Below are 16,008 nucleotides of genomic sequence, written 5' to 3' on the forward strand. Positions count from 1 at the left end.
GAAATGGAAATGGCCAGGCACAGTCAATCATTATAGTTTCAAGCTGCATTTCTGTTTTCATGGGAACATTATAATCAGGTTAACTAACTCCACCCTCTCCTAGAGAGAAACCCTCTGCCCATGCTCTGTGTGTACAGTTTGATAACGCAGTGCCCTCTATCTCTCTCTGGCAACACAGAGCTACAAAGGCCAGTGGCCACTGTCTGCTGGTTTGCAGAAGAAGCAAACATTGAACAGACTCAATATCAATGGAGCCTGGGCACCTCAAACCTGTGCCTGTGTGTGCATGTTTGGTAATATGATACATGTTTTGTACCCCCTGTAATTGGGTCATGGTTGATGTGGGGGGGGTAGAGGCCTGTGGGTTAGAGATGGCCTGACAGAGTGGAGTATAGCCTCTGGCGCTGAGTGTTCGTTATTGTCTGAGTGGTACATCAACAAGTGCAGTTGCGTTCAGACGGTTAGGTGGGAGTCGTCGATCAGAGATAGCATCTCATTCAAAATAACAGTACAGTATTAAAAGCACAACTTGACCTTATCTTTGCTCCAGTTCTTTCCATGGCAGGCAGGCAGACAGACAGTGAGACACAGGTAGGCACAATCAACAGTCATTGCAGGACTTGGTCTTCAGGGACTTTTTATTCTATGGACAATTTCTCAGGACAGTAGGGACAGGCATTGGCTCAGGATGCTTCATGGCGGATCCAATATGGTGGGTGAACAAAGTGGACTTTGACACGCAGCTGAGATGCAGGAGGAGGCGCGGAAGGACGTTCACGCTCCTGACCTGTCAGCACCCTTAATTAAATACAGGAAGGAGCACTAACTAGGCCTGCAGGCTCTGTGTGTCGATGGCTATCGGAGCGAGGAGGAAGTGGGCAGAGGGAGCGGAGGCAGTGTGACATGGTCCACACCTACGACAGGCCAGGCAGCCTTTGAGGTTTAAGAGAGGCTGGCAAACATTTTCCCTTCAAAAGAGGGATGTCATCAGAGGGAGCGAGAGAGAGGGATGGTTGTGACTTACATCGTAAAGAGACACACAACCGGAGGAGAGATCAAAGAGCGCCCTAGAAGGGATGGAGACGGACCAGTTAATCATTTTGTAAAACTGACCAAAAAGTCCCTAACGTTGCAGCATCCATCTTTAATTAAGGCCACAACAGCACAGGCATCTGACACTCATTCACATATCAGAACGAGACATCCTCTGATAGTCAATCCACAGGATGTAAAGTATCTGTGCCTTTAGCCTATTTTCTTATCATAAAAACCACATGAAAAAAACTAATTTCAGAAACAAAGGACCCTTATTACTTCTAAAGCCCACATCAATGGATCCCTGATTAAAAAACAGCCTCAATAGACCTACAAAAGGATATTCTCAGTCAATGTCAGTGCCATCTCTTCTCTAGTCTCTTTTAATCAGTGGAGGGTACTGAGAGTACTGTCTGGCCTATAGTGCAGGCTACTGTCTGGCCTTGGGCTTATAGCAGGTGGGGTACTGTAGACACTACAGGACTGACACCTGAGGCACACTGGGCCCTGTATCTGTCTGACACTACAAAGGAGCCAACAGGAAATCCCATCCTGACTCCTTCCTGGCTACGGGTCAATCACTGTTCTCTCCTTCCTGGCAATGGGCCAATCACTGCTCAGGATTCAATATGCTAAGGCATTCTTATTCGACCTACAGTATATCACCGCTAAACTAGATGACCATGGAGATATATTAGTCAAAATCAACAAACCAGCAGGTTAGACGGCTGTAAGAACCATATATTTATGAAACATCGGCTCTCGGACCAACTGGCTCCGAGACAGCTTCTACCCCCAAGCCATAAGACTGCTTAATAGCCATAAGACTGCTAAATAGTTCATTAAATGGTTACGCGGACTATCTGCACTGGCTCTAACTTCCACTGACTGTATGCACACTCACACTCCTATATATACACAGTATATAGACACACACACTACACTGACACTCTCACCCCCTCCCTCCCCACACACACACACACACTTTTATACTTATATGCTGCTGCTGCTCTGTTCTTTATGTTACTCTTATTATTATCTATCCTGATGAGTAAAGAATCATGCTTCACGATCTGACAGTCAGACAGACTAATCTGGGTTTGGCGGATGCCAGGAGAACGCTACCTGCCCAGATGCATATTGCCAACTGTAAAGTTTGGTGGCGGAGGAATAATGGTCTGGGCCTTTTTTATCGTTCGGGCTAGGCCCCTTAGTTCCAGTGAAGGTAAGATCTTAACCCTACAGCATACAATGATATTCTAGACGATTCTGTGCTTCCAACTTTGTGGCAACAGTTTGGGGAAGGCCCTTTCCTATTTCATCATGACAATGCCCCCTTGCACAAAGCGAGGCCCATACAGAAATGGTTTGTAGAGATCAGTGTGGAAGAACTTGACTGGCCTGCACAGACCCCTGACCTCAACCCCATCGAACGCCTTTGGGATGAATTGTAATGCCGTTTGAGAGCCAGGCCTAAACGCCCAATGTCAGTACCCGACCTCTGTAATGCTCTTGTGGCTGAATGGAAGGAAGTCTCCACAGCAACATTCCAAAAACTAGTGGAAAGCCTTCCCAGAAGAGTGGAGGCTGTTATAGCAGCAAATAGGGGCAGTGACAACACCATATTAATGCCCATGATTTTTGACGATTTTCATGTAGTGTATCTACCTCATACCTCGTGCCCCTGCACATTGATTTGGTACTGGTTCTCCCTGTAAGTTGTAAATAGCTCGCTTCTAGTGCATTGTATTCCTCTTGTGTAACTATATTTTTCATTTTATTATTATTTTTTAACTCTGCATCGTTGAACAGTTCGTAAGCAAGTATTTCACGGTAAAGTCTACACCCGTTTTATTCGGCGCATGTGGCAAATAACTGTTTTATTTGACGATTTACGAGTCGTTCGTTCACTCATTAATTCATTAATTTAGCGCAAGATAAATGATAAGAAAATCGTCATTGCTGTCTGTTGGTTGACTAATTTCTATGATCTAAAGACAGTGATAGAGTGCATACATACAGTAGATGACATCTGCTGATTACGCTCATTGACGGATTTGTTCAGGAAACTCTGCCCCTAAAGGCAATCACTCATCTGCCAAGTTTCTACAGTCAGATGACAACGTGTTGCTATCCTTCCATGATGTTGTGTTGGGGAGCCAAGCTAAGGGCAGATCCTGACAGAATAGAATAATGCCTAGCAACCTACCTGTTTATCCAAACCAGGTAGATAGGTGTCGTCATCCAGCTGAGAATACTGTAGCATCACCTTTTCCCAAAGGTGTGTTACTGTTAGTTACCTCACTTAGGGATGATGTCAGAGGCAACTGTCACCTCACCTGTAGTGGTATTATGTCTGCTTAGTGACCACACCCAACAGTTGAGGAGTCAATACTGCTTACAATAACATTACATTTGTCTGTCTGTTTACCGCTGTTTGGGTGATCTGATCAGTACCCACTCTGTTGCTATGCTCTTTCACTCATATACAGTTGTGTCATCCTATTTATAAATCCTAAGTATAAATAATGTCATTGGATCACTCACTGGCCTTTGGATCTGAGAGATGAGGTAGTGTTGGGTGACAGGGCAAGATAAATAAACATCGGGTTTAGCTGCTTTAATTTAAGTCAACCTATTTCTCACTGTTGACATTCTGCGTTAAAACCAGTGTAACACCCAAGTTATTGATTTAGTGTACAAGGTAATGGAGAACTGTAAAATATCCCTCTAGTTCTATTTTAACTTCACTAGGTGTCAGTATTCCCCTTGCTTACAGTAGGCTAAATCTGTCCGACTGTCTCAGATGGTTAAACAGGGAGCCACAAGACCAAGCCACAAGCCACACGGTTTGATATCCGAACCAGCCAAAATCCAATAGTTTTCTGAAACACCTGAGCACAGCCTTTGCTTATGGAACTTTTGAATGAGACCCATGCATGTTGCTCACAAAATATTCTCTGCATCCAGAATCCTGTTGCTTTCCAGGAAACTGCCTGGGATATGTTGACCATATGAGAGAGGTTATGGTGGTGGAGCCTGGGAGATGAGGCTCTGTCTGTCTCATCCATTGTGTCTAGATAACGCACACAGGTACGCATGAACACACACACACACACACACACAGTCTGGAGTTCCAATCAGGAGTCAACCACAACCTCAACCTGCACCGTCAGCCTCCATCACCTCATCTCTTAGGCTTAGGGTTAACCTCAACATCCTCTCATAACAACAAGCTGTAAATACACTCCATTCACTCCATTCTTCTGTTTTTATTCTCTCTACGCCATCATCTTTTCTCTTCCTCCTCTGATCCTTGATCTCTTCTTTCCTCCCCATCCCCCATTTTCACCCCCAAAATTGCCAATTATTATTTCAAAAGAAATTGGCAAAACGGTCCTGTATTGTCAATGAATGTTGGTGTTAGGTATTGTGCAGTATACAGTAGATTCTCATTGTTCACTTTCGAGGTTCTGTCATAACTGCTTCCGTGGTTTCTGGGATAGCAATCATTAATAAACATCCAGGGGACCAACAGTCGGACGTCACAGCATGAGGAAGTGACTGAGAGGTCAGCCATGGCGCTGGGTTCCTGGAGAAGAGAACCAAGCCAGGAGTAGTCAAGTCTTGTCCTTTCCTTCCCATCATAAATAAGCATAAGTGTTAGCTGCCTTACTGGGCTCTGGACTCCAACTCAGTGACCAGAAGCTAGCTAAACCTGATGACACTACCATCTGTGGACTGCACTCTCTCTCTCTCTCTCTCTCTCTCTCTCTCTCTCTCTCCAAGTCTCTTTAAATCCAAGTCTCTTTAAATCCCTTTGATAGCTTTCACAGATAACAAGAACCTACGTTCTATCATTGTCTCCCCATGCCCGGCCCGCTTTTGTCATTTGACTCGGCCGATTTCTTTATTTTAATTTATTTGTCTAATTTTTCTCCACACCAAATACAAACATACACATACAAACAACAATTTACAGATTCACATAAACAACTACTACATCTCCTCTGCCCAGATCTGCACCTCACTGTATATAGATTTTGTTATTGTGTTATTGACTGTACGTTTGTTTATCCCATGTGTAACTCTGTGATGTTGTTTTTGTCGCACTGCTTTGCTTTATCTTGGCCAGGTCGCAGTTGTAAATGAGAACTTGTTCTCAACTGGCCTACCTGGTTAAATAAAGGTGAAAAAAATGCTTACACCTCCATCACTAGTGCCTGCATTATTGTTTGCGACATGGCCTTAAATTGTACCAATTATTTTTCTCGTTCACCCATGCTATTTTAATAATTAATCATCAGATTTTTACATTTTGTTAATGATGGCGGATTAATTGATGTCCATGTTTTTAATATACATTTTTTTCAAGATGAGTGATGAGAAGAGAATCGTCCAGTTCATGTTAGGTCTTGAAATATGCAAACAGACGGATTAAAAGTAACTTTACATTGCAATGCTTCTGACAGCCAACTATCTAGCGCCGCCCATAACTTTTGGACTTTATAGCATTCCCAGAAAGTATTGATTATTGAATCACTGTTAGTTTTAAACTTAAGACAGTAGGGACTTTAGTGTTGTCCAGTAGAATTTGTGAATTTTGTCTCTTGTATAATAAATTGTATGCAATAGTTTGTACTGGATTAAGCGTACATTTTTTGTGAACAGTAATTTCATTACTGTCTTAGAATGGCGTCGGAGGGGATGGCTGCCGTTTTACAGGCTCCTAACCAACTGTGCTATTTTGTTTGGGTTTTTTCGCGTTGTTTGTAACTTATTTTTAAATTATTTTGTACATAATGTTGCTGCTACCATCTCTTACGACCGAAAATAACTTCTGGACATTAGAACAGCGATTACTCACTTTCTATAACGAGTCTGAAGCAAAGGATATACTGCTTTCTTGGGAATGGGCCCAAATCCCCAGGCAAACTTAATCTGTTTTACCTCATTTCTACCAGCGTGTCACATGTGCAACCAGATGAAAAAAATCTTGAGGCCACCTTTACTCCACACACAGAGACGCATACAAATCTGTCACTGGCACTCCATTTGGCAAATCTGACCATAATTCTATACTCCTGATTCCTGTGTACAAGCAAAAACTAAAGCAGGAAGTACCAGTGACTCGCTCAATACGGAAGTGGTCAGATGACGTGGTTGCTACGCTACAGGACTGTTTTGCTAGCACAGACTGGAATATATTCCGGGATTCATCCAATGGCATTGAGGAGAATTCCACCTCAGTCATTGGCTTCATCAATAAGTGCATCGACGACGTTATCCCCACAGTGACCGTACGTACATATTCCAACCAGAAGCCATGGATTACAGGCAACATCCGTATCGAGCTAAAGGCTAAAGCTGCCCTTTTCAAGGAGCAGGACACTAATCCAGAAGCTTATAAGATATCCCGCTACGCCCTCAGTCTAACCATCAAAAAGGGAAAACGTCAATACAGGATTAAGATTGAATCCTACTACACCGGCTCTGACACTCGTCGGATGTGGCAGGGATTGAAAACTATTATGGACTACAAAGGGAAACCCAGCCGCGAGCTGCCCAGTGACGCGAGCCTACCAGATGAGCTAAATGCCTTTTATATGCTCGCTTCGAGGCAAGCAACACTGAAGCATGCATGAGAGCACCAACTGTTCCGGACGACTGTGTGATAACACTCTCGGTAGCCGATGTGAGCAAGACATTTCAACAGGTCAGCATTCACAAAGCCGCAGGGCCAGACTGATTACCAGGACGTGTACTCAAAGCATGCGCGGACCAACTGGCAAGTGTCTTCACTGACATTTTCAACCTCTCCCTGACCGAGTCTGTAATGCCTACATGTTTCAAGCAGACCACCATAGTCCTTGTGCCCAAGGAAGCGAAGGGGCCCCCCTGAGGGGCCCCCGTGTTGAGGATCAGCGTGGTGGATGTGTTGTTACCTACCCTCACCACCTGTGGGCGGCCCGTCAGGAAGTCCAGGACCAGTTGCAAAGGGAGGTGTTTATTCCCAGGGTCCTTAGCTTAGTGATGAGCTTTGAGGGCACTATGGTGTTGAACAGTGAGCTGTTGTCAATAAATAGCATACTCACATCTGTGTTCCTTTTTGTCCAGGTGTGAAAGGGCAGTGTGGAGTGCAATAGAGATTGCGTCATCTGTGGATCTGTTGGTGCGGTATGCAAATTGGAGTGGGTCTAGGGTTTTTGAGGTAATGGTGTTGATGTGAGCCATGACCAACCTTTCAAAGCATTTCATGGCTACAGACATGAGTGCTACTGGTCGGTAGTTATTTAGGCAGGTTACCTTTAGTGTTTTTGGGCACAGGCACTATGGTGGTCTGCTTGAAACATGTTGGTATTACAGACTCGGACAGGGAGAGGTTGAAAATGTCAGTGAAGACACTTGCCAGTTGGTCAGAACATGCTCGGAGTACACGTCCTGGTAATCCGTCTGGCCCTGCGGCCTTGTGAATGTTGACCTGTTTGAAGATCTTACTCACATCGACTGCAGAGAGCATGATCACATAGTCGTCCGGAACAGCTGATGCTCTCATGCCTGTTTCAGTGTTACCTGCCTCGAAGCGAGCATCAAAGTTATTTAGCTTGTCTGGTAGGCTCGTGTTACTGGGCAGCTCTTTGCTGTGCTTCCCTTTTGTAGTCTGTAATAGTTTGCAAGCCCTGCTACATCCGACGAGTGTCAAAGCCAGTGTAGTATGATAAGCTTCCGGGTGAATCAATCAAATTCATTTATAAAGCCCTTCTTACATCAGCTGATGTCACAAAGTGCTGTACAGAAACCCAGCCTAAAATTCCAAACAGCAAGCAATGCAGGTGTAGAAGCATGGTGGCTAGGAAAAACTCCCTAGAAAGGCCAGAAACAAGGAATAAACCTAGAGAAGAAACAGGCTATGAGGGATGGCCAGTCCTCTTCTGGCTGTGCCAGGGTGGAGATTATAACAGAACATGGCCAAGATGTTCAAATGTTCATAGATGACCAGCAGGGCCAAATAATAATAATCAGAGTGGTTGTAGAGGGTACAACATGTCAGCACTTCGGGAGTAAATGTCAGTTGGCTTTTCATAGACGATCATTCAGAGTAACTCTACTGCTCCTGCTGTCTCTAGAGAGTTGAAAAAAGCAGGTCTGGGACAGGTAGCATGTTGTTGAAACTGAACAGTTGAAACTGGAGCAGCAGCACGACCAGGTGGACTGGGGACAGCAAGGAGTCATCAGGCCGAGTGAGTGAGTGAGTGAGTGAGTGAGTGAGATTCAACCACCAACTTACCATCCTGAGACAAGGCTGAGTATAGCCCACAAAGATCTCCCTCACGGCACAACCCAAGGGGGGCGCCAACCCGGACAGAAAGATCACGTCAGTGACTCAACCCACTCAAGTGACGCACCCATCCTGGGGACGGCATGGAAGAGCACCAGTGACTCAGCCCCTGTAATAGGGTTTGAGGCAGAGAATCCCAGTGGAGAGAGGGGAACTGGCCAGGCAAAGACAGCAAGGGCGGTTCGTTGCTCCAGTGCTTTTCCGCTCATCTTCACACTCCTGGGCCAGACTACACTCAATCATAGGACCTACTGAAGAGATGAGTCTTCAATAATGACTTAAAGGTCGAGACCGAGTCTGCATCTCTCACATAGCTAGGCAGACCATTCAATAAAAATGGAGCTCTATAGGAGAAAGCCCTGCCTCCAGCTGTTTGCTTAGACATTCTAGGGACAGTAAGGAGGCCTGCGTCTTGTGACCGTAGCGTACATATAGGTATGTATGGCAGGACCAAATCAGAAAGATAGGTAGGAGCAAGCCCATGTAATGCTTTGTAGGTTAGCAGTAAAACCTTGAAATCAGCCCTTGGCTTAACAGGAAGCCAGTGTAGAGAGGCTAGCACTGGAGTAATATGATCAAATTTGATGGTTCTAGTCAAGATTCTAGCAGCCATGTTTAGCACTAACTGAAGTTTTATTTAGTGCTTTAGCCGGGTAGCCAGAAAGTAGAGCATTGCAGTAGTCTAACTTAGAAGTGACAAAAGCATGGATTCATTTTTCTGCATCATGTTTGGACAGAATTTTTCAGATTTTTACAATGTTACGTAGATGGAAAAAAGCTGTCCTTGAAACAGTCTTGATATGTTCGTCAAAAGAGAGATCAGGGTCCAGACTGACGCCGAGGTCCTTCACAGTTTTATTTGAGAGGACTGTACAACCATCAAGATTAATTGTCAGATTCAACAGAAGATCTCTTTGTTTCTTGGGACCTAGAATTAGCATCTCTGTTTAGAGTCCCGCTCCTTGAAAGCGGCAGCTCTACTCTTTGGATCAGTACCAATGTTTCCTGTAATCCATGGCTTCTGGTTGGGGTATGTACAGAACGTGCAATCACTGTTGGGACAATGTCCTCGATGCACTTAGTATTAAAGCCAGTGTGGTGTACTCCTTAATGCCATCGGAAGAATCCCGGAACATATTCCAGTCTGTGCTAGCAAAACAGTCTTGTAGATCATGATCATTCGAAAGCAAATTACGTACTCCTCTTTTAAATCTGCGTATTCCTCCAAAGCTCAGTTGTCCTGAGTCTGTACAACACTGCCAGGACCTAGGATCAAGGGAGACACTCAAGTGTTTTAATACAATATCTCTTGACACATGAAACTAATCATGGCCTCTAAATCTTCAAGCTGCATACTGGACCCTATTCCAACTAAACTACTGAAGGAGCTGCTTCCTGTGCTTGCCCCTCCTATGTTGAACATAATAAATGGCTCTCTATCTACCGGATGTGTATCAAACCCACTAAAAGTGGCAGTAATAAAGCCTCTCTTGAAAAAGCCAAACCTTGACCCAGAAAATATAAAAAATGATTGACCTATATCGAAACTCCCATTCCTCTCAAATTTAAAAAAAAACTGTTGCACAGCAACTCATTGCCTTCCTGAAGACAATAAATGTATACGAAATGCTTCAGTCTGGTTTAGACCCCATCATAGCACCGAGACTGCACTTGGTAATAATCTTTTAATGGCGTCAGACCAAGGATCTGCATCTGTCCTTGTGCTCCTAGACCTTAGTGCTGCTTTTGATACCATCGATCACCACATTCTTTTGGAGAGATTGGAAACCCAAATTGTTGTACATAAACAAGTTCTGGCCCGGTTTAGATTTTATCTGTCGGAAAGATATCAGTTTGTCTCTGTAGATGGTTTGTCCTCTGACAAATCAACTGTACATTTTGGTGTTCCTCAAGGCTCCGTGTTAGGACCACTATTGTTTTCACTATATATTTTACCTCACTGTTATGCGGACGACACACAGCTGTACATTTCGATGAAACATGGTGAAGCCTCAAAATTGCCCTCCCTGGAAGCCTGTGTTTCAGACAGAAGGAAATGGATGGCGGCAAATTACTTCTGTAACCGTAAAAGCCTTGGTTTCATGCATGTTAACATCAGAAGCCTCCTCCATAAGTTTGTTTTACTCACTGCTTTAGCACACTCCACCATCCCTGATGTCCTTGCCGTGTCTGAATCCTGGTTTAGGAAGACCACCAAAAAATCTGAGATTTCCATCCCCAACTACAACATTTTCCATCTAGATAGAACTGCCAAAGGGGAAGGAGTTGCAATCTACTGCAGAGATAGCCTGCAAAGTTCTGTCATACTTTCCAGGTCTACGCCCAAACAGTTCGAGCTTCTAATTTTAAAAATGAATCTCTCCAGAAATGAGTCTCTCACTGTTGCCGCCTGTTATAGACCCCCCTCAGCTGTGCCCTGGACACCATATGTGAATTGATTGCCCACCATCTATCTTCAGAGTTAGTTCTGTTAGATGACCTAAACTGGGATATGCTTAACACCTGGCAGTCCTACAATCTAAGATAGATGCTCTCAATCTCACACAAATTATCAAGGAACCCACCAGGTACAACCCTAAATTCGTAAACATGGGCACCTTCATAGATATTATCCTCACCAACTTGCCCTCCAAATACACCTCTGCTGTTTTCAATCAGGATCTCAGTGATCACTGCCTCATTGCCTGCATCCGCTATGGGTCCACGGTCCAACGTCCACCCCTCATCACTGTCAAACGCTCCCTAAAACACTTCTGCGAGCAGGCCTTTCTAATCGACCTGGCCTGGTATCCTGGAAGGATATTGACCTCATCTTGTCAGTTGAGGATGCCTAGTCGTTCTTTAAAAGTAATTTCCTCACCATCTTAAATAAGCTTGCCCCTTTAAAATATTTAGAACTAAGAACAGATGTAGCCCTTTGTTCACTCCAGACCTGACTGCCCTCTACCAGCACAAAAACATAATAACTAGCATCGAATAGTCCCTGCGATATGCAACTTTTCAGGGAAGTCAGGAACCAATACACGCAGTCAGTTAGGAAAACAAAGGCTAGCTTTTTCAAACGGAAATTTGCATCTTGTAGCGCTAACTCCAAAATGTTTTGGGACACTGTAAAGTCCATGGAGAATAAGAGCACCTCCTCCCAGCTGCCCACTGCACTGAGGCTAGGAAATTTCAATAAGCATTTCTCTGCGGCTGGCCATGCTTTCCTCCTGGTTACCCCAACCCCAGCCAACAGCTCCGCAGCTACTTGCCCGAGCCTCCCCAGCTTCTCCTTCACCCAAATCCAGGTAGCAGATGTTCTGAAAAAGCTGCAAAACCTGGACACGTGCAAATCAGCTGGGCTAGACAATCTGGACCCTCTCTTTCTAAAATTATCTGCCACCATTGTTGCAACTCCTATTATCAGTCTCTTCAACCTCTCTTTTGTATCGTCCGAGATCCCTGAAGGTTGGAAAGCTGCCGCGGTCATCCCCCTCTTCAAAGGGGGTGACACTCTAGACCAAAACTGTTACAGACCTATATCCATCCTGTCCTGCCTTTCTAAAGTCTTTGAAAGCCAAGTTAACAAAAGGATCACTGACCATTTCGAATCCAACCGTACCTTCTCTGCTGTGCAATCAAGTTTCCGAGCTGGTCACGGGTGCACCTCAGCCACGCTCAAGGTACTAAACGATATCATAACCGCCATCGAATGAAGACAGTACTGTGCAGCCGTCTTCATCGACCTGGCCAAGGATTTCAACTGTCAATCACCACATTCTTATCGGCAGACACAACAGCCTTGGTTTCTCAAATGACTGCCTCGCCTGGTTCACTAACTACTTCTCAGATAGAGTTCTGTGTGTCAAATCAGAGGGCCTCTGGCAGTCTCTATGGGGGTACCACAGGGTTCAATTCTCAGCCCGACTCTTCTCTGTATATATGAACGATGTCGTTCTTGCTGTGGGTGATTCCCTGATCCACCTCTACGCAGACGACACCATTCTGTATACATCTGGCCCTTCTTTGGAAACTGTGTTAACAAACCTCCAAACGAGCTCCAATGCCATACAACACTCCTTCCATGGCCTCCAACTGCTCTTAAACGCTAGTAAAACTAAATGCATGCTTTCAACCGATCGCTGCCCACACCCGCCTGCCCGACTAGCATCACTACTCTGGACGGTTCTGACGTAGAATATGTGGACAACTACAAATACCTAGGTGTCTGGCTAGACTGTAAACTCTCCTTCCAGACTCATATTAAACATCTTCAATCCAAAATGAAATCTAGAGTCGGCTTCCTATTTTGCAACAAAGCCTCCTTCACTCACGCTGCCAAACATACCCTCGTAAAACTGATTATCTTACCGATCCTCGACTTCGGCTATGTCATATACAAGATAGCCTCCAACACTCTACTCAGCAAACTGGATGCAGTCTATCACAGTGCCATCCGTTTTGTCACCAAAGCCCCATATACCACCCACCACTGATACCTGTATGCTGTCGTCGGCTGGCCCTCGCTACATATTCGTCGCTAGATCCACTGGCTCCAGGTCATCTATAAGTCTTTGCTAGGTAAAGCTCCGCCTTATCTCAGCTCACTGGTCACCATAACAACACCCAACCGTAGCACGCGCTCCAGCAGGTATATCTCACTGGTCATCCCCAAAGCCAACACGTACTTTGGCCACCTTTCCTTCTAGTTCTCTGCTGCCAACGACTGGAACAAATTGCAAAAATCGCTGAAGTTGGAGACTTATATCTCCCTCACTAACTTTAAGCATCAGCTATCTGGGCAGCTTACCGATCGCTGCAGCTGTACATAGCCCATCTGTAAATAGCCCTTCCAATCTATCTACCTCATCCCCATATTGTTTTTATTTACTTTTTTGCTCTTTTGCACACCAGTATTTCTACTTGCACATCATCATCTACACATATATCACTCCAGTGTTAATTTGCTAAATTGTAATTACTTTGCTACTATGGGCTATTTATTGCCTTACCACCTCACGCCATTTGCACACACTGTATTTTGACTTTTTCTATTGTCTTATTGACTGTGCGTTTGTTTATTCCATGTGTGACTCTGTTGTTTTTTGTCGCACAGCTTTGCTTTATCTTGGCCAGGTCGAAGTTGTAAATGAGAACTTGTTCTCAACTGGCCTACCTGGTTAAATATACAATGCTCAAAAAAATAAAGGCAACACTAAAATAACACATCCTAGATCTGAATGAATGAAATAATCTTATTAAATACTTTTTTCTTTACATAGTTGAATGTGCTGACAACAAAAATCACTCAAAAATAATCAATGGAAATCCAATTTATTAACCCATGGAGGTCTGGATTTGGAGTCACACTCTGAATTAAAGTGGAAAACCACACTACAGGCTGATCCAACTTTGATGTAATGTCCTTAACCTGTTGGGGGTAGGGGGCAGTATTGACACGGCCGGATAAAAAATGTACCCGATTTAATCTGGTTACTACTCCTGCCCAGTAACTAGAATATGCATATAATTATTGGCTTTGGATAGAAAACACCATAAAGTTTCTAAAACTGTTTGAATGGTGTCTGTGAGTATAACAGAACTCATATGGCAGGCAAAAACCTGAGAAGATTCTGTACAGGAAGTGCCCTCTTTGACAAGATCTTGTTCTTCTTGTCTCTGTTTATTGAAGACTGAGGATCTTTGCTGTAACGTGACACTTCCTACGGCTCCCATAGGCTCTCAGAGCCCGGGAAAAAGCTGAATGATATCGAGGCAGCCCCAGGCTGAAACACATTTACGCTTTTGGCAAGTGGCCAATCAGAGGACAATGGGCTTAGGCGTGTGCACGAGTCGACCCCGTGCTTTATTTTCTTTCCTCTTTTTACCTAAACGCAGATTCCCGGTCGGAATATTATCGCTTTTTTACGAGAAAAATGGCATAAAAATTGATTTTAAACAGCGGTTGACATGCTTCGAAGTACGGTATTGGAATATTTAGAATTTTTTTGTCACGAAATGCGCCGTGCTCGTCACCCTTCTTTACCCTTTCGGATAGTGTCTTGAACACACGAAGAAAACGCCGCTGTTTGGATATAACTATGGATTATTTGGGACCAAACCAACATTTGTTATTGAAGTAGAAGTCCTGGGAGTGCATTCTGACGAAGAACAGCAAAGGTAATAACATTTTCTTATAGTAAATCTGACTTTGGTGAGTGCAAAACTTGCTGGGTGTCTAAATAGCTAGCCCTGTGATGCCGGGCTATCTACTGAGAATATTGCAAAATGTGCTTTCACCGAAAAGCTATTTTAAAATCGGACATATCGAGTGCATAGAGGAGTTCTGTATCTATAATTCTTAAAATAATTGTTATGCTTTTTGTGAACGTTTATCGTGAGTAATTTAGTAAATTTTTAGTAAATTCACCGGAAGTTTGCGGGGGGTATGCTAGTTCTGAACGTCACATGCTAATGTAAAAAGCTGGTTTTTGATATAAATATGAACTTGATTGAACAAAACATGCATGTATTGTATAACATAATGTCCTAGGGTTGTCATCTGATGAAGATCATCAAAGGTTAGTGCTGCATTTAGTTGTCTTCTGGGTTTTTGTGACATTATATGCTAGCTTGAAAAATGGGTGTCTGATTATTTCTGGCTGGGTACTCTGCTGACATAATCTAATGTTTTGCTTTCGTTGTAAAGCCTTTTTGAAATCGGACAGTGTGGTTAGATTAACGAGAGTCTTGTCTTTAAAATGCTGTAAAATAGTCATATGTTTGAGAAATTGAAGTAATAGCATTTCTAAGGTATTTGAATAACGCGCCACAGGATTCCACTGGCTGTTATGTAGGTGGGACGATTTCGTCCCGCCGGCCCTAGAGAAGTTAAAACAAGTCAAAATGAGGCTCAGTAGTGTGTGTGGCCTCCATGTGCCTGTATGACCTCCCTACAACGCCCGGGCATGCTCCTGATGAGGTGGCGGATGGTCTCCTGAGGGATCTCCTCCCAGAACTGGACTAAAGCATCCGCCAACTCCTGGACAGTCTGTGATGCAATGTGGCATTGGTGGATGGAGCGAGACATGATGTCCCAGATGTGCTCAATTGGATTCAGGTCTGGGGATCGGGCGGGCCTGTCCATAGCATCAATGCGTTCCTCTTGCAGGAACTGCTGACACACTCCAGCCACATGAGGTCTAGCATTGTCTTGCATTAGGAGGAACCCAGGGCCAACCGCACCAGCATATGTCTCACAAGGGTTCTGAGGATCTCATCTCGGTACCTAATGGCAGTCAGGCTACCTCTGGCGAGCACATGGAGGGCTGTGCGGCCCCCCAAAGAAATGCCACCCCACACCATGACTGACCCACCGCCAAACTGGTCATGCTGGAGGATGTTGCAGGCAGCAGAACGTTCTCCACGGCGTCTCCAGACTCTGTCACGTCTGTCACGTGCTCAGTGTGAACCTGCTTTCATCTGTGAAGAGCACAGGGCGCCAGTGGCGAATTTGCCAATCTTGGTGTTTTCTGGCAAATGCCAAACGTCCTGCACGGTGTTGGGCTGTAAGCACAACCCCCACCTGTCGACATCAGGGCCCTCATACCACCCTCTTGGAGTCTGTTTCT

The sequence above is a fragment of the Salmo salar genome, chromosome 04 (assembly GCF_965601325.2).
Source record: "Salmo salar chromosome 04, fSalSal1, whole genome shotgun sequence".
NCBI classification, from domain to species: domain Eukaryota; kingdom Metazoa; phylum Chordata; class Actinopteri; order Salmoniformes; family Salmonidae; genus Salmo; species Salmo salar.